This window comes from Excalfactoria chinensis, chromosome 8 (assembly GCF_039878825.1).
Source record: "Excalfactoria chinensis isolate bCotChi1 chromosome 8, bCotChi1.hap2, whole genome shotgun sequence".
NCBI lineage: Eukaryota > Metazoa > Chordata > Aves > Galliformes > Phasianidae > Excalfactoria > Excalfactoria chinensis.
Genome location: NC_092832.1, coordinates 4,919,624 through 4,937,674, shown reverse-complemented (window position 1 = coordinate 4,937,674; position 18,051 = coordinate 4,919,624). Strand labels below are relative to the sequence as shown.

The 18,051-nt window shown below is 38.1% G+C and overlaps 2 long non-coding RNA genes across 2 annotated transcripts in view; both read left to right on the top strand.

Moving 5' to 3' along the window:
* LOC140255263 (uncharacterized) overlaps nucleotides 1–2,488 on the top strand; it is a 56,569-nt gene extending 54,081 nt beyond the window's left edge. The window contains exon 3 of the long non-coding RNA XR_011904444.1: nucleotides 2,358–2,488. This is a non-coding gene — a long non-coding RNA (uncharacterized lncRNA). The remainder of the gene's footprint in view (nucleotides 1–2,357) is intronic.
* A 7,694-nt stretch (nucleotides 2,489–10,182) lies between these two features.
* LOC140255394 (uncharacterized) lies at nucleotides 10,183–16,377 on the top strand. The gene is made up of 3 exons (XR_011904477.1): nucleotides 10,183–10,289; nucleotides 13,675–13,817; nucleotides 16,268–16,377. It is a non-coding gene; the product is annotated as an uncharacterized lncRNA (long non-coding RNA).
* Nucleotides 16,378–18,051: the final 1,674 nt, after the last annotated feature.

The window sequence follows — 18,051 nt, the reverse complement described above, 5'->3', positions numbered from 1 at the left end:
CCATGTACTTCAAAAATATTAAGACGTATGATATACAGAAATAACAAGCTTGCATTCATTTTGTTTGTTGTTACTGGTTTTCAATATTTCTGTCAAAAATTCTCAAGGCACACACTCTGCAGATATTTCGCCTTTGTCATAGATGAAATGTTTTCTTGCTAACATCAGCAGACTGTGAGGGAAAGTGTGGCCCTTGTAGAAAATCCTCGAGGAAGTTTGACTGATCTGAGTCAATGGACATAAACCTCCGCATTTGCAGTTTAAAATCTCCAGAAAAAATTAGTAACAACTGATGATTATTCTAAAGATGATGCATGAAACTGTTTCCTGGTGATTTTTCAAGGTCTGTCTGTATACTCTCATCATTTTTTTCAGTCCTAGATAGAATGAATTTGTCTGCCCAAGCTACTAATGTAGCTTCATTTTTAACTGTACCTAATTCTCCTCAAAACAAATGAAAGCAGCCTGTCAGTGTCTTTATGAAGCAAAATCAAAGAGCATTCTGTAAAATTTGAAGTGAGGACTCAAAGTTGTTAGACCTGCATGTTTTCTAATCGCTGATGGTAAAGTAGAAAGGAGTATGTGTGTATTTTCAGCAGAAGCTAAATCACCAAAAAACTCTGTAGTTGTATCTGTGATGTTTGCTTTCCATCATTTCCTTTTATATTGTTTCCTTTACTTGCATATGGGTGGTTTACAAGAAGAGAAATAGGCATAGATTCTTACTGGAGTTAGCAAGTACTAAAGATCAAAAGCAGCGTACTAGACATGAACAGAGATCCAGGCCATTTATCAGAAATAGACCTTTTAGGATATTTACTGAAATATTCCTCAGTCTGGCATTGCAAAAAGCCATTAAGTCATAAGAGCACTTTATCTGTTCCTTGAGCTAAATTTGCCTTTGTTAGCATCTTGGATGCAAAGCAGAAATACAGTCATGATCAGCACAACTTCCCTGGGCTACTGCCCTGAGTGAGGATGCTGCACAGAGCTACTGTCTGACAGCAAATCTTATCCCCTCCTGGATGGTTCCTTCCTCAGTTTGCTAAGCCATGAACAGGGCATGGAGCTTTGCAGGTCACAGGGTAAATGCTGCTTTGAAGAGGTTCTCTGCTGCCTGAGAAACATGCGGCTGTGCAGGGAAGTGTTCTCCCTTTTTTCCTTCTTTTGAGCATTATTATTTTCAACCTGAATCAGTTTCTCAGACGAGGATGACAAAGCAGCTTACAGTGTGACACTGCAAACACGTTAATAAGCAATGCAGATTCATAAAAGAATAGTTTGATGGTAAAGACTTTCTGCTCTTAAACATCCTTGAATGCATAAGGATCTACTATGACAGTAATCTAGCACTATATAGTTTCAGACTTCATTAATTAGCTTCTGTTTCATTATAATGAGGCTTTTCTTCTGATTATTGTACACAATTCTGGTACATTAATTCTGGATTAGACTGGTAGCAAATGTTAGCTGTGCTGTCATTCTTGAAAATACTATTTTCTGGTGTCTTCGTGAAGATTAAAATCATGGTATAATGGCAATCCAGTGAGACAGAAGTAAATCCATTCCTATTAGTACGCTGTGTAAATGCTGTTGTTTGTCCATGCAAACATAGTCATTAGAAGAATTCTTCTGGAGAAGAATTTTATTTTTATTTTAAAATAGCTTTTCAAACTTCAACAGTAATTTCTTTTTCACATAAGACAAGATGTACAGAGGCAAACCTTTGCTCATGCTAGCATTACCTCCAAGAGCATACAATTTTCTTGTCAATGTGATGATTAGAATTGGTTTATGAGGCTGTGAGTCTAATCGTGGGCTAGGTTTGCATTCTGCAGTTCCACTGTGAATCCCACTCATTATTTCTTCCGTTGTTTTGTGGGGTTTTTCTGTGTGGGTTTTTTTTTCCACATGTTATTTTAAGGAATAAGTGCAAAGTGTCACTATCTAACACAAGCTGCTGTTGAGAGCTCTTCGAGATGTAAGTATAGGTCACAGTAGCCCATAATTGCCATAATCTGTTTAATACCAAGTGTCATGTAAATCTACATTGCTCTACAATGTATTCATTTTTCAAGTGGTATATCTTCAAGCCTAGACTGAAACCTAAAGTGTGATTAGTATAATTTTCTAGGTTAACAAAATTAGTGGAGAGACCATAAAAACCATAAAGCCTGCATAACTGCTGTATGAAATCCTGAGATTAAAATATTTTGGTTCAGATTCACACAAAGTAATTCCAAGCAATTCTGCAGTGCTACATGCCTCACATTTGTAACTCAGAAATGTAATTTATGAATCGCGCTTTATGATCAAGCTGTTGAATGTGAAGATGAAACTGTTTGGTGTTTTCATAGGTGAGCCTCCAGGAGCACCCAACATTGAGTAAACTTTCTTGAAACTGCTTGCATCTCAAAGGCCTTGAAAAGCCAGTCTCACAAACCACAGTGAACATCAGAGTGAGCATTCAATCGTCATGACATCAAAGCTGCTATTTGAGGTAGGAAGCTAAATTCAATTATGAGTTTTTTATGCTTCTTTGTTATCTGAGGTGACTGTGTGTTGATTAATATTTCAGAGATCTTATTTTCTCAGAAAAATTTTCAGCACAACATGTTGAGTGATGTATTTACAAATGTCATTGATGTTACAAGTCCAAGCTGAAGACATAATGGGATTTCCATCTCGTAGTCAAAAACAGTTGTTCATAAATACAGATGATGTTTTCCTCCAGGCTTCAGGTGTGTCAGCAAAATATTTGAGCTCTGTAGAGTAGATATCTTCAAGGTTTGTATCTGTATTTGCTACAGATCTTAATATTTGCAATTATCTTATTGCAGCAATGTGGCTAAAATGCTGGGTAGGTGCTGACAGCTTTTCTGGTATATCTGTCTAATAGATTGTGCTCTTCTGCTTTTGCCTGGAAGAGCGACCAGCTATAGTATATAGCATGGTGTCATAAGTTCCTGGAGCTAAGAATACATGTTATACACTGCTGGAGAATGTGAAATCCATACTATCCGGTACCTATAGCTATCTGTTTATTTTTAATTTCCTGGTTCACAAAAAGCAAATCCCATTCTTGAATAATTTACTCTGTATTTCATTCTGCTTGCTGCTGCCTGTGGTCATCCAGATTTTCAACCGTCTGGTCTTGCATCAGATGAAAACTTGGGGAAATATTTGAGAAGTACCAGTGCAGTTAAGTGACTCTGCTATTCCTACACTTGAATTTTTAATTTCTTTGAACTTACCAGCTAGAAAGATGGGAGAACACCTCATTATTAAACTATGCAATAGAACAATTCTCTAAAAGATTCTGGCATCCTTATTTGATGCCCAGGCTAAGAATTACAATCACAGAGAGCACAGTTGAATAATTTTCCTTTTTTTTGGTTAATTTCTTATTCTTCCTTTCCATTAGTTTCTGAGAATAAATCAGTAATATATCAATTTTCCTTTGGCTGCATGGCAAAATACTGATATTTCTCCAAGCTTGTTCTTTTTTATTCCTCTAATGGCTACTTAAAGGTTTATGAGAAAAAGTAAAGCTTACCATAGGGATAATCTCAAAGATGGCAAGCAGCTTTTGCCAAATGGTTCACAGCAGCCGTGCAATTACCTTATCACTTTATTTCTCCTAAGGGAAACACTCTTGTCTCATCCTTTTGTTGTAGAATTTCTGAAACTCTTTAAAAATAAATAAATAAAGAGACCAACTTTCTACTTTAAAGGTCTGATTTAACATGAAAATTATATGCATTGTAAATGTTTTCTCTGCAATTTACTTGTCATAAATGTCTGTTGTACTCAAAACCTCTACAGGGAGTTGGTTATATTTATACTGCATGTACTTAGGAATTTGTAAAAAGAAGACACAATGACAATAAAAATAGAAATATTTTGACTAGTTAAAAACCCCTGGATGCACAGGTTGATTTCAGCTCAAATGTAACTGTCCACGGTTTGAGTTTAAACTGGACTTTATAGCAGGAATAACGTACATGCTATTGTACTTCTATGATGAAAAAAACACCAGACTGAATATAAATACTGTGCAGGATTGGCAATAGGCATCCAAAGCTCTTGCACATAAAAATATTGCAACAAATGATGCAGCAGACTCAAATCACTGCTATCTTTGTGCCAGTCTTATTCTGATGCAATACTCAGATATATATATATATATATTGTGGGGGGGAGGGGAAGTAGTCCACATAAAGCTGGGAAAAATGTTTCCATTGGAAGTCTTTGGCAGTAGTTTGTGTATCACACTCATCATTTAAAAACTATAATCTGGTTGATTTTATTTAGATGCAGTTGCTGATAGTGGACTGTATTGTATTGTATTTGGCCACTGTGTGTGACAGAGGGGTGTTTGTGTATGCACCTATGAGGATGCAGCATGATCTCTATTATGCATAACTTCAAAATGCGGGAAATCTTGGGAGCATTCACGGATGTGGGAGTAAGCAAAGACACACAAATGGAGTTCACAACTGTTCTTTATTACTTGATTAGAATTGTTTGGATATTTTTTCAGGAAGAAAAAAAGAATGCTAGAATCTGTTCATTAAAACTATTCCTTTTTTCTTTTTTTTTTTTCAAAAAACAGCCTACTTGGAAGCATTTTAATAAGTAGTTTCAAATTCATAAACTATATCTAGTTTGGATGCAATGTTTTCTAAATGGAATGTTCCAAGATGTGTAAGCTTAGATTGACTTTCATTGAAATACATAAGATAATGACACTGGTTACATTTAAAATGCTGGAATTTAAACAGTATTTTGAAATAATCAACAACATCCTTTTATGTTTTATGAGCAAAGTTTTGTGATCTTTCAGTTAAGGATTATTTTGGGATCTTAGCCTGCTCAGGCTTTTTGGACCTGTGGATTTCCTCTTTGTGTGACAACATGTGGAGGTGGAAAACCTTTCCCTGTCAGGCCTTGCTTACTGTATGATATGCGCAGAAGGAGAAATGGGGTTCTGACCCCTGCTTGCAAGCAAGAAGTGTTGTGAGATGGTCTTCCCAAACAATTTTATGTGTAAGAAAGTTGTCCCCTTTATAGCTTCAGCTTTGCAGAGATTTTGATAGTGACAGAGTTGCTCAAGAAACCACTGACAGATCCAGAAAATAAAACCAAATATTTCTGTTATATCTGAATGATCACGGTATCTCTGCTGAGTGACTGTGATGTATTAAAAGAATCCTAAACCATCAAATGACTCAGTACATCAAAAAAACAGCAAGCTTTGGCATGACAAGAACAATTCCACGCTAGAACATTCTCTTCATTATTTTGTCAGTTACCCTGGTAAACCTCAAAATATGTAGTCTTACCATCATCTGGCTGTCCTGCAGGCATTGAGCATTGGTTCCCTGCTGAAACACAAGCTGGTGGCGCAGGACTGTCCTCTGATTTTACCTGTTGGCTACTGAAGCTACTGCCAAGTCAGTTTTTCACAAGGCGTGGAAGGAATATCACTGGTATCTCGATAGTCATGGAGGTACTTTCTTAGCCTCTGTACATTTGGTGACAGTGAAATAGCTGAGCTGGCAGTGGGCCTGCTCTGTGTTCCTGCCTGCAGAGACAGGCTTCCCTGGAACAGCACATAGATCTAACAAACTGCAGTAGCGTTGCTCCCATGCAGATTCTGTGCAATAAAATCAGAATGTTCAGTGCTGTGCGGCAGGCTCATGGCTGAGTGTCACTGAGGAGCCCAAATTAAATCATACCTCCAGAAGCTGCAGTTCCCTAGATACCAATATGAAAATAATCCAGTTCTAAAGATAAATTTTCCCCGCACCTCAAAAGCAGAGTACATCAAATTTTGCAAGAAGGAAAAAACAGCAGCTGTAGGGATGGTTTCAGCAATTCCAGCGTGTGTAGAGAAACCTGGGGCTGTTAGCATACTTTTTACCTTTTGACAGCAAGTAAATGTTCTGTGGCAGACAAATCTACGGGAAATAAAATTTTATGATGTGATGTAGCCATACTGGTTATATATCTATACAGTGCTGGCAGACTATCAAAAGATGCGCACTTCCAACGTTTTTGAATGTGACTTGAAAGCAGCTTGACTTCTGTAATCATAAACACTGACAAGTATGCTCTGCATGCTCACACCAGATGATGTCTCTTTTCGCATTAGAGTGATGGTGGCGTACAGCTCATCCAGCAAGTTCAAAGGGAACTGAAAGGCTAAGGAAATTGTTTCTGTCTCACCTTGTTGATTACAAACCAGTTGGGCTAAAACAGGAACGTCAAGCATAGCATTGGAATTCCTCCATTTTCTATCTTGTTAGGTTACTTTTAAAAATACCTATAAACTCTGCTGATCATCCTTTCTTTTCCTTTATATGTGTTTTAGCAACCTAGAGCCAAAGTTTTTTTCCATTTAGCCTAGAGTAATCCCTAATGGATGGGTACTACTGAACATAAAAGTGATGACAGCTAATTGCAGACATGTGAATGTCTTTTTTTGTGTATGTACACGTATATGTATTTACGAGAAAAGTTCTGACCAGTCTGTACTGTACTTTTAAATCTTTTTCTTCCTCTCCCTAGGTTAGTATTGTTAAACAGATATAGATAAACAGGTGTAAGCAAAAGATTCAAAAACACTGCTCTCTTCAAGCTGCTGTTTCTACCTACTAGACATGATGCAAGCGATTTTTATCTGCATTGAAAATCAGAGTAACTCATGATGTCATTCCCTTTTTCTCTGTGCACAGGTAGTAAAAACCAAGCTGGAATTGCCTTTCAAGAATGAGTTTCAGTGGAAGAATCAAAATCAGGCCTGCCAATGTAAGAAAATCCAATTGTGTTGTTAAACACTTTTATTTCATGGGAGCAGTGCATTAGGATACATCGCCTATAGAACATGGAAGTGCAAGCAAGTAAGTCTGTGCAATTTGGCCCTCCGTGTGTTGTCAAGGCCTTCATCATTAGTGTCATGTGTTGCTGTCTGGTTTGATGAAAAGTCGTTCTGCTAGTGTCATAGAGAACATTTTCTTTCTTTCTTTAATAATGCTGTGGGTCACTGCTAAAAGAAGAGGGAAATGGGGTATTGAAAAATGAATAGTGTGAACAGTGATACTGAAATCTCTCTGATATACAAAGCTCAAGTAGAGCAAAAGGGCATCCCTATGAAAATGCCACCATCTAGAGCTGTCTGGGAGTAGATTAAGGTAAAGTTTTTGCTTACGTGACAGTACACAGCTCATGGAAGTGACAGTTAAGACTTCTACATTTTAGCCTATGTTCTTTAATCTACTTTTAATATAATAGCATGTTAGATAATCTTATCTAATGCTGCAAATCAAGCAGATTTTTAAAGAAGAAAGTACAGTTCTTTTTGGATTGCTGTTGTATAAATGTTATCAACTGTAACATACTGCCCATGAATCAAAGAGAATAATTTTACTAGAAGCAGGGGAAGGACTTGAGAAAATATACGTCTGTCACTTTAGAGGCAGCAATAATGGATGAAACAGAAAATATTGAATGCTTATTTAATGCTGTTTTCCTGCTGACTTAACAAAATGTCTTAATGTGACCAGATGTTTAGTAGCACTAAAAATAACAAATAAATAAATAAATAAATTTGTTATGAGGCTATTCCAAAGTAAAGGGAAAAAATAAGATCACAGGATAATTTGAGGGAAATTACGGACATCAGGGTCGAGAAAGAACAGAAAACTTGTAGAGCTGCCGCGAAACTAACTGAGGCAATCTTGAGGGACAAGAGAGATACAGTAGAGAAAAGCAGCTCTAACATCTATATTTAAATGAAGGAACTAATGTTCTATAGAGTTATAGACTAGTCATCTGACTTGCATATCAAAAAGATATCAAGCTCACTAAGTTATGAGAAAGGGCTTGCATGCTGCCAAGTGGGATCTGCCTAGTGTAATTTGCAAGCCAACTGGTTCAGTGAGTATGAGGTGATTAACCATAGATGTGATAGGCTTTGGTACTGCATCAGCCTTGTCAGAAGCAAACTAGTAGATCTAATATGAGGAAGATATTGCTGTCATCCTGAAAGAATGGTTCAAAAAGGCAATTCCCTCTTCTTTTTTCTTTCGTTGTTTTACTGTGGCCCAGATTCCCTGTAGTGGTCAGTAAGATAGGAAAGTAACATGCAATTTGTTGGAGGCTTTCTTTTTTTCATGCTAGCAGCGAAGCTCAGTGCAGGACTGACTCCCAGAATGCAGACAGGGCTGCCTGGTTTTGAAGGCTCATAATTCACTCTCTCCAACTTCACTTCAGTTCCCTAGTTGGGGATCTTATCTACTCCTGAGGTACCACAGGCAAAGCCTGCAGAAGTAGCCTCTCCTGATGGCATTTAAAGTGTTTGTGAGTAGGGCATGAATCTCTAGGATGATTTGGTTGTTACAGTGTATTTAAACGTAGGACTTCAGTGTGTAGTAGAAGTTTGGCTGCTTGCCTTCCACTGTTAATTCCTGCTTTTTCCATTGCACCTTGCCTTTGTTAAGGCATCAGGTCTTCACAGCAGCAGTGCATCTGATAGGATCAGGTAGGTGACTTGTGGCCAGATGAGTGTATCTGCACATATGCTCTGGAAACTTGCGGGGCAGCACTGTGGGGATGCTATAAGTCTGTAAGAGGTGAAATGGGATGCAGAGCGAGCAGCCTGCTCCCAGCAGGGGGCTTTGTTTGGAGCACGGTACACTGTCTCTTGAGAGTGCAAAGATGCTAAGTGGGGAACTTTGTCTCCATCTGTATGCTGTGCCATTAGGGGCACAGGCTGGGTGTGCAGGCTGCTGTGGCTATGGGAGCAGAGCCCACCCCAGTGAAAAACGTCATCTCCATTGTGAGTCTTAGAGGAGGACTTGCTTGGATTCCTTACTGGGAAATATATCTGCAACCAATACTGAAGCAGTTTGGTGAAAGAGATATAGTGTTTTTTAGAGAGGAAAACATGGAGTGCAGGAAGACATTGAGTGTACCAATTTGCAGCATGCTTTCCGCATATTTAGCATGGTATTAGAGAAAATAAGCAGAGGCTCCTTTGGAAATGGGGTTTTGTTGTTGTTGTTTTTGCTGAGGGCTGTTGCAGTATACAAAGAGAATACTGCCATGCCAAACTTTACGCAACAGCTGCCATGGATGCTGGCTGCTATGAAAAAGAACCTCCTGAAGTGAACTTTTCTATACGTTTCTCAGTTTAAACCTTGGCTGTACCTCGTGGCTGTGATTTACCTGTGGAAGCCTAGCATTAGCTTGGTTGGGAATGCTGTGCTTAGCCTGTGCTCCAAGTTGAGTTAAAATTTACAATGGAAAATTCTGTGCAGTGAATTGCATTAGTATTCTACAGAAGTCAGAATATACCCATACACTGACCTCTATTTTGAATCAATTTTACAGCCTTAAATGATTAAGGCTTGAAATAAATGATTGAATGTGCCTTGTGAGAATATGTGTGATGAATAGAAAGGTGACAGATACTTCATGTTCTGCTGAGACCTGGAGAAGATCCATCTTGTTAAAAAAATTAGCAGAGTGATGATGGGGTAATAATCTGAATTTTCATTTTCAATTAACAGAGGGATTTGCTAAACCAGACTTTTCCTGGGGTGTTTAGAATCTTTCTTAGCATAGTATTGCATTCTGAGCCCTACTGTCCTCTCCTTTTAACTTTATGAAGTTGTATGTCTACATTGGAGCTGTTCACTGCCAGCAGGAAACTTATGACAGATGCTCCCAGCTGAAAAGAGGCTGCATTGATTTCCCTATGGCCAACTGTTAAACTGTAAAATCATTTCAGTCACTTGACCTGTGATTTGAGAAGACTTAGGAATGGATCTGAAATCCTTAGGAGTGCTATTAGGTAATATATAATATATGTGTGGCAAAAAGAGACAGTAGCGTCCACCCAGACCTAGCTTTTAGGCCCTTTATTTAAGTATGTATTTCTTGAGAGGCTCCAGTGTACTCTATAATTAATGTATTCAGTAATTTATCACTAAAACCTGTAGGAAATGATTCCCTTTAACAGCAAATAGAAAGAACACCTTTTTGAAATTCACTAAGCAAAACCTGTGCAGACCAGTGTCTCCTGCCTCCTTTTGGACCTGAAGGTACTTCCACTTTTTGTTTTATTAAGGTTCTTATTTATCTGGACATTACTGTTGTTGAGCATGTTGTTGGAAAGCATGGGACTAATCCTGCACTTCTGTCAGAGCAGCTTTAAGGTCTCCAACCACTCTCTTGTGCCTCTTGGCTTCTGCAATAGCTTTGGGCAGCTTTCTGACCAGCAGGTAAGTGACCCAGCAATGCCAAGCCTTATGTATATTTATTTCCTGGACTGATAGAAGAGGCAATTTCAAACAAAATAGGCAGACAAAAATTTCTTTTTTGAGCAAGAGTTCTCAAAATGGAGTGTTGTTTAGCAGCAGAACATTTCTTTATACTCTGTACAATTAGCAGAAAGTAAATTAAAAGAAACTAGCCAGAAGTCATCTTTATAAACCTTGTATTGCTTCAGGAAATAGGCTTTCTGTGATTTTGCTGCTAGCGATTCAGATCAGCACAAGACATTAAAGAAAGATTGTTCCAATGGAAGATGGATCCCCCTGGGCCTTGGCTCCATCCTAGCAAAAAGGTAATGTGTCCACAGGCCTTTGTTACTGGTATGCACCTCAGCTGTGCTGTGCTTACCAACCTGCAGCAGGGCAGCTGGGACAACAGCAAGCTTTGTGTTTTTCATCAAAGAGTAGTAATATGCAGAAATTTTGGAGGTATATATGCAGAAGGCTAGAACCCTACTGGGCCACCAGTAAGAGAAAGCAAAACTGTCTGATGTATGGACTAAACTATACTCTTGAATGCAATATTAAAACTCCTTATTAATCAAATACTACACAGATGAAGCACGTTCCTTTCTGTACTGTAGTAGATATTTTATGCAAAGCTCTATCAATACAAACACAGTAAGCATAATAGATGAAATCACTTCATATTAATCATTTTTAAAAGACTTTTTCTGTTCCCATAAAAGTCAATCCTATACCTTACCCATTTAAACCGCCATGGTACTAAGTTTTCCCTATATAATGGTAGCTGCTCATTTATTTTGCACGAGTAATAGTCTTTTTTAGTTGACCTGTGGTGTGACTTTAGCTGAATCGAATGCAAAACAGGAGCTGATAGAGAGCATTTTTACATCTGAAGGTCATAAATATTGAACAAAATCCCTGTCAGGCTTGTGAAGATGCATCACGCCTCTTTTGGGTTTGCAGCCCATCTTTAAAAAGCAAAGGTCTAGCAAGAGTATTGGGGTATATATAGAATACTTCTTCACACTTCTAAAGGAGTACAGACCCGCTTCTAGAAATTTATAAATTTGTAATAAACACAAACACTATGAGCTTCAAAATGCTACATTAATGCAGTGCTAGCACTTTAGTATCAGGCACTCAAAAATCAGAATATTTTAGAAGGTTAGGCTGTTCTAAGAGTAGTGTGTCTAAGCTGCATATCCCACATTACATATGGCATATTTTAATAGTAAAAATGTATTAAAGCTTACATTTAAAAACCACTTTCTTGTTCGATATGTGAAGCTTATGGTAATGAAGAGTGTGAGACAAAGTCAGATTTGAAGGTGATCTTTTCAGTTGTTAGGAATTTTCAAACTCAAGTTTCACGTGTCCTTTTTGGCTGTCAGATTTTTCATTTAAACGCACAGTAAATATGCTAGATGAAATAAACAATATTCTCACAGTTGATCAGTTTGCTATTTAAATAACGTCAGTACCTCTGAACTAAAGTGGTGGGTTGTTTTATTGGTTTTGTTTTTTCTTAAGTGAGAGATGGATATATGTGACTTGAATTTAATTATAAATATATATAAAAAAATAAATAAAAGAAAAACAACAGATTTTTGAGAGCACGCACAACTACATAACCCACAAAGCGTATATTGGGAAAAGAAATGGCTGTGGGGTGTTTCATGCTCTTTGTTTGAGACTACCATTGAAAATTCTGTGTCAAATTGATCTTATGAGAGGCTTGAAATGGATGTTATTTTGATGTCAGACTTTGTTTCGTGGGTGCTTCGATATTATTAGTTCATGATGTGCTATCTGGCATTACTAAAGTTTTCACATATCTTAACATCTCCTGATTTAGATACACGTAAAGCAGCATCAGTAGATGTTTGAGATTAATAGTTCAGCCCCATTTTGATAAGATGTGCATCAGAAATTTCATGACCCTCCCATGGTCTTTAAAGAACGTTCTTTGGTTGCTAACCTTGACGCCTACTTTTAGGATCAACTCACATCAACTAGAGTCCTGAGCCTGAACTTGTTATTCTCTCACTGAATAAGCATGGCTTCTCACTCTGGCTCTGAAAGTTATCTGGGAGATTATAGAGACATGAGACCTGGCATTTAATCTCCTTGGATCCCACATGCCACCACCAGGGATGGTACGCAGCCTTCCGGCCACCTCCCTTGAGCCCCCAGATGACAGGACTGCAGCAGGAAACAGGGCACACCTGCCCCACATCTCACCCTCAGGCTTAATGATTTGTGTCCTCACTAAGTCACTTACATCTTTCTTAGTATCTGTAAATATAAGTAGTACCTCCACGGAAGGCTGAGTTCAACCCATTCTCATTTACTACTTAATGGATTGCCTGAACTGAGCGTACTGAACTCAGTTGTTATATAATGAAAAGTGGAAAAAATGGGACCTTTTCATCTACTACAGAGTTTTATAGTTTTTTGTTTTTGTTTTACTTTAAGCTAAAGTAGAAGAGACATTAATCTATAATTTCTCGTGTTTCTAAATTGTTCTTAGAACATAAACTATCATGTAACATGTGGATTTTCAAACACAGTTCTTAAGAACTGCAGCCTGACACTGGTTAAGATTTTACTTAGTCATGCAGAGTCCTTGACATTTTACATAAATATCTGTGTGTTAGCAGTAGTAACATTCTTCCCTATTACACTGCCTTCTTTGTTGATGGCAATGGTTGCAGAGAGCCCATTCCAGATAGAAAATAATCCCATAAATATTCTGAATCTAAATAAGATATGGGTGTCTTTATTGTGCAGGTGTATGTCTTTCACCTATCTGCACAGATAAAGCAAAATAATACTTCATGAGTGTGTCTTGCTCTGCCTGTCAGCTTAGGAGCACACTGTCTGCATCAGACTATAATTTGTATTCTTGAAATGAGGTAGACACTTTGCAGCTTGTGGTACAACAGAGTAACTGTATGAATTCAGCAGTCTCAAAAAATAATTCTTCTTTGTTTAAAAAGATGTGCTCCATTTTGGCCTCTGCCTGCTTGCCTGCTAGCGCTTTGTCCTGATGGGGGTGCTGGTTGTTCCTATTTCAGAAATAACAGCCTTTTAGTCAAAAATGGCCTTTCTCATTGTTGAAGCTTCAACTGGAGATAAATGATAGAAACGAAATGGAACAAAAAGAAAAAGCAGATGGGGAGGGAGAACAGCTTTTTCTTCTCTTTTTTCCCCCTCTCAGAAGTAAATTCAACAGGATAAACAGATGATTATATACTTATAAATCAATATATGTTTTTTCTAAACAGTGAGCAGCATACTTGGATTTGATTCTGCATCAGCCTGTTCTCACTGAAATTGCTTTTTCCTTCACCACTCTTGTTGTCAGAGGTTCTGCAAAACTCTGCGAACTGAAAAGCTGTCGTCACTGAGGGTTGCTCATCCTACTTGCTGAACAACACGTCAACAACGGAGCTGGAAGCAGAGGAGCTGTGTGTTCCTGAGACAAATACTGGAAAAAACAGTGACATGGTGAGTCTTGCGTCACGATGAGCTGGTGAGGGCTGCTGGGGCTTCAGGAGGGCTCCTCACCTGGCAAGATCTACAGAGCTGGTCAGGATTTCAGAGCATGTTTCCAGCAGCAGAATTTAAAACTTTGGGAGATGTAGTTAGAGTAGTAGCAGGAGACTTCTTGTCAGAAACTCCCGAGATGAGTTCTGCAAGGCTTTGTGTGCTCTGTGCCCAATGGGCTTGTCAAGGGCTCCACATCATCCACTGCTGGCTTTGGCAGGTGGAGGAAGCCAGTTCTGCTGGTCATGTGCAAGCCCTCAGAGGGCCCATCTGAAAACCCCATTCAGCAGCTGAAGGATAACTCACTTCCATATTTATTTGGGGGCATTGCAAAAGAGGTGAAAGTTAATCTTTCTGTAAGAATGACTAGCTGAAACTTGCTAAAACAGTTTGCCCCTAGGCTGGTACAAAGTAGGAAAATATCACCAGAGAGGGAGACTGTTTCAGAAAGTTGTCTAAATAAAAGAACCTGAAAGTTATAATGACGTTCCTGACATAACCTTAACAGCTCATGCTACCTGGAGCTTGCTATAATAATGCATCTTATCTGACCCAAATCCAACAACAAATAGTTTTGTTCTCTTTTCCTGTGCATTTTGCTGCTGGCTACAGATATAATTGAGTATGTTTCATTCAAAGAATATTAGTATCTAGGTACCAATTATTCATCCACTTGTAGGTACAAACAGAATAGTAAAGGAGATTTGCTGAACGACATGACTTCATTAAGCAAGCTGGAATACAAATAGCTCAGTATTACTAAAACAAAGAGTTTTTGTGAGCTGAAGAACAGCACAGGTGTGAGTGCTTCACTTTCATGGAACAAAATTGTGACTTCTTTGATAAATGCTATCACAAGACCAAACTGGGTGCAATTAAAATGTGTCTTGACTTTTATGTAGTTGTGGATATGGTATAAATTCTTGGAGCTATTTTTCTTGTGTCTGTCAAAAGAGAAGGACTCTTAATTCATAATTTATAAGCCTAGCCAGTGAGTGTGACTGCAGGCTGCTGTGCTACTTTTGTGACCAACAGACACAGAACTAAGCAGAAGCAGCAGCATCCCTTCTGGAGATGAAATTTCCCCCTCCTTTTCCCCTCATCACATCATAAGTATTTTCTTCTAGAAATCTTTGGATTGCTAAGTCCTTTGCCCTCTGTCACACAGGACATTAGCTGGTCATCTCTGCGCTGTTTTGTAGATGAAAAGACTGGAAATAACACCTATATGCCTTCACTGCTCCATGCTGACAGGGCAGAGATGGCCTCTATCGATCGGTTCATCTAACAGTGGTAATAAGAATGTAAACTCAACCTTGTGCTGCTTTCCATCAAAGCGATGCAAGTCAAGCTTTCCTTTTGCACAGGCCTGCAGTCATCTCTCAAGTTGTCAATATGTCCTGGTAGAGCTTTTAGACACTTATCAATATTTAACTACACTCCTATTGACTCAGCAATTACCTAATAATTGATTCAAGATTGATTATCATTATATTAACATTTTAGTGGTCAAAGGCTAATAAAACTAACTGAATGTGAAATTATTTTAGATTTTTATTACATTTGTGCATGCCCGTGATTGTTACTTTCCATCAGTTTTTAAGTTTTACCTCACCTTGTATCATTCACTGAGAAGTAGTTGAAGCTATTTTAATAGCCATATTATTATCCAAAATTAAGCCATATTTTCATTAAGCATTTTGTTTTAGCTAAAATATCTGAATGTAGCTCTTCAGAATATTTTGTTGTTAGTGAAAACAGGGATGTGGTGGGCACAGGAAAACAGCATAAGATGCAGTTAGCTAAAGGATGAGACAAGAAAATTATTTTGTCAGCTGCCGTATTGTGTGTGCGAGGGCTGGTTTTGATGAATGATGTTTTTCATGAATCCGTTATATTGATTTCTTGCATGGAGAGGTCTCAGATGTAGGCAGAGCTCTAACAGGTTTGAGCTATGCCAGCTGCGGTGTAAATAAATATTAGCCAAGGAAAATACCTGATAAATAAAACCAAGACCATAGAAAGATGGATTCTTTTTCAGTATGACAGTGGTTAACTCAGTCCTATTGATTCCGTTAACACTTTGGGTGTGTGAGGTGGAGCTGGAGGCTGAGAAGCCACAATCTGTGTTGTGAGAGCAGCAGCACAGGAGGGCAGGGTATCTGCAGCCTGCACCCACTCAGGGTTATGCATGTTAGATAGAAGCTCTAAGTACAAATAAAGGTCTTTTTGGAACAACTTAAATAGGAAACCAATTGAACCCTGGGGAGAAGAGGGAATGGGTTACAAGTATTTTGGAACTGTCACTTCCTTTCCTACCCAGTCTTTTCTGAAACTGACAGAGATTATTTTAAGAAAAGCTAATATTTCATTTTTTTCTCTGTCTTTTGTCTTTGACTTAACATACCAAGGCTCTTTCCAGGAAGCCGCTTCTGAAACTTGTTGTGAGATATAGAGACACACTCCTCTTACCAACAAATGCAGAAGCCTGAGGTTTGGATCTGGGGCTTGTGACGAGAGAAAAAGAATCTTCACAGGATTCCTTGCTCTGTAGGCTAAGAGGTTGGTGAGATTTCACTGCAAAGCTAAGTCTTTTGCTTGTAATAACTGAAAAATGATATTTAGCAGTAGATGCAGTGCAAACCTGTGGAGAGTTTTGGAAGTCTGTGAATACTGCTTGTCGAAAAGCTGTCGCTTACTGGGCTGCTACAGAAGAGAAGTCAAAGCTTGCTTTCCTTCTTTGTCATTGTAGGATTTGCTTGGATCTCTGACCAAAATGTGTGTATATATGTGTCTTCTGTTCCTGTTCATCATGATTTGTGACTTTCAAACATGAGCAATCTAACAGAGATTGTGCTGGTCAGAACTTTCCACCAATGTTCTTGCTTTTTGAGAGGTAACCTCAGGATAACATCTATCTTTACCAGAGCTGTTCTGGAAATTTTGTGGCTTATTTTGTTTTGTTCATGCATTTGTACTATATTATAATATGTTCTTAAATTCCAGCTGTGCTGAGTAAACGAGAGAACAGAAACTCTCTTGATCCTTTCTCTTCTTTCTTTTAGCTAAGCCTTTCTTCTCACTAAAACTGAGGTAAAATCTGAGATTGTATGAGGGGTAACACAAGCAAAAATGTGAGCGGAAGAACTGCTTCATTTATTATTAGTGTGGATAATTAATTCAGTATATTGAAAGAAAAATCAGCCAAGATTTCACTAAATCATAAGATTGCCTCCTTTCTGCACAAATATTCCTTAAGACATACAGTTTCAACATACATTCTAATGTAATTTCAACACGAGCTCAGACTAAGCAATTAAACAAGCAATGGTAGACAGTGATACACTAAATCTGGTGTCAGGGTTCATACTACCTGATAGAGCATCCCAGCAATGTGACACAAAAAGAAATGACATGCTTTTATGAGTCAGTATAGTACTAGATCATGCATATTCTGTCCCTTCTCCTGGTGTAAGACATGAAGTTGTCATAAAATGCAAATTTGGATTGATTTAGTGAGATTAAAATCGACCCAACTGAAATTTGGTGACCTCTGTGATCTTGTCTAGATCCGTAGTGTTAGGAAATGGAGTACTGCACCTTAATGTGAGCTGAACGATGAAGTATCATAGTTATCTGAGAGGCTACATGATTATAGGAAACCTTGAGATGCAACAGGAAACTTTACTGGGAGTCCAGGAAAAGTGTAGAAGTATTTCTGAAGATCTGATGAATCTATTATCTACCACGATATTAGATGAATCTCTTCAGAAACTGCCTTAAATGAAGTCTGTTTTGTTTAATATATATATAGTGTGTGTGTGTATATCAAATGAATATTCTCTAAGAGTAGAAAAAATTCTTCAAATATTCAGTTTTCTCAAGCATTCTATTTATTGCTAATATAGTAATTCAGATCAGTTATTTTTCTTATTCTCAGACTAATGAAAAAAAAAATCCATCTCCACATATAGTAAGCACTATCAAGATACTGGTTTTGTAGTGAATCTCATATCTATCTTACATCTGTGATATGTTAGATGTGCATAAAATGCCAAGAAAAAGCTTTTGTTCTGATGTTGATGCACTGTTCGATTACTTTGCACTGTTTGTATGTGACTAAGCCAGGTCTGGGGCCCAAAGTGGATCCTTTGACTCAGTCACTGAAACCAAACTAGGACAGTAAGGAAAATCA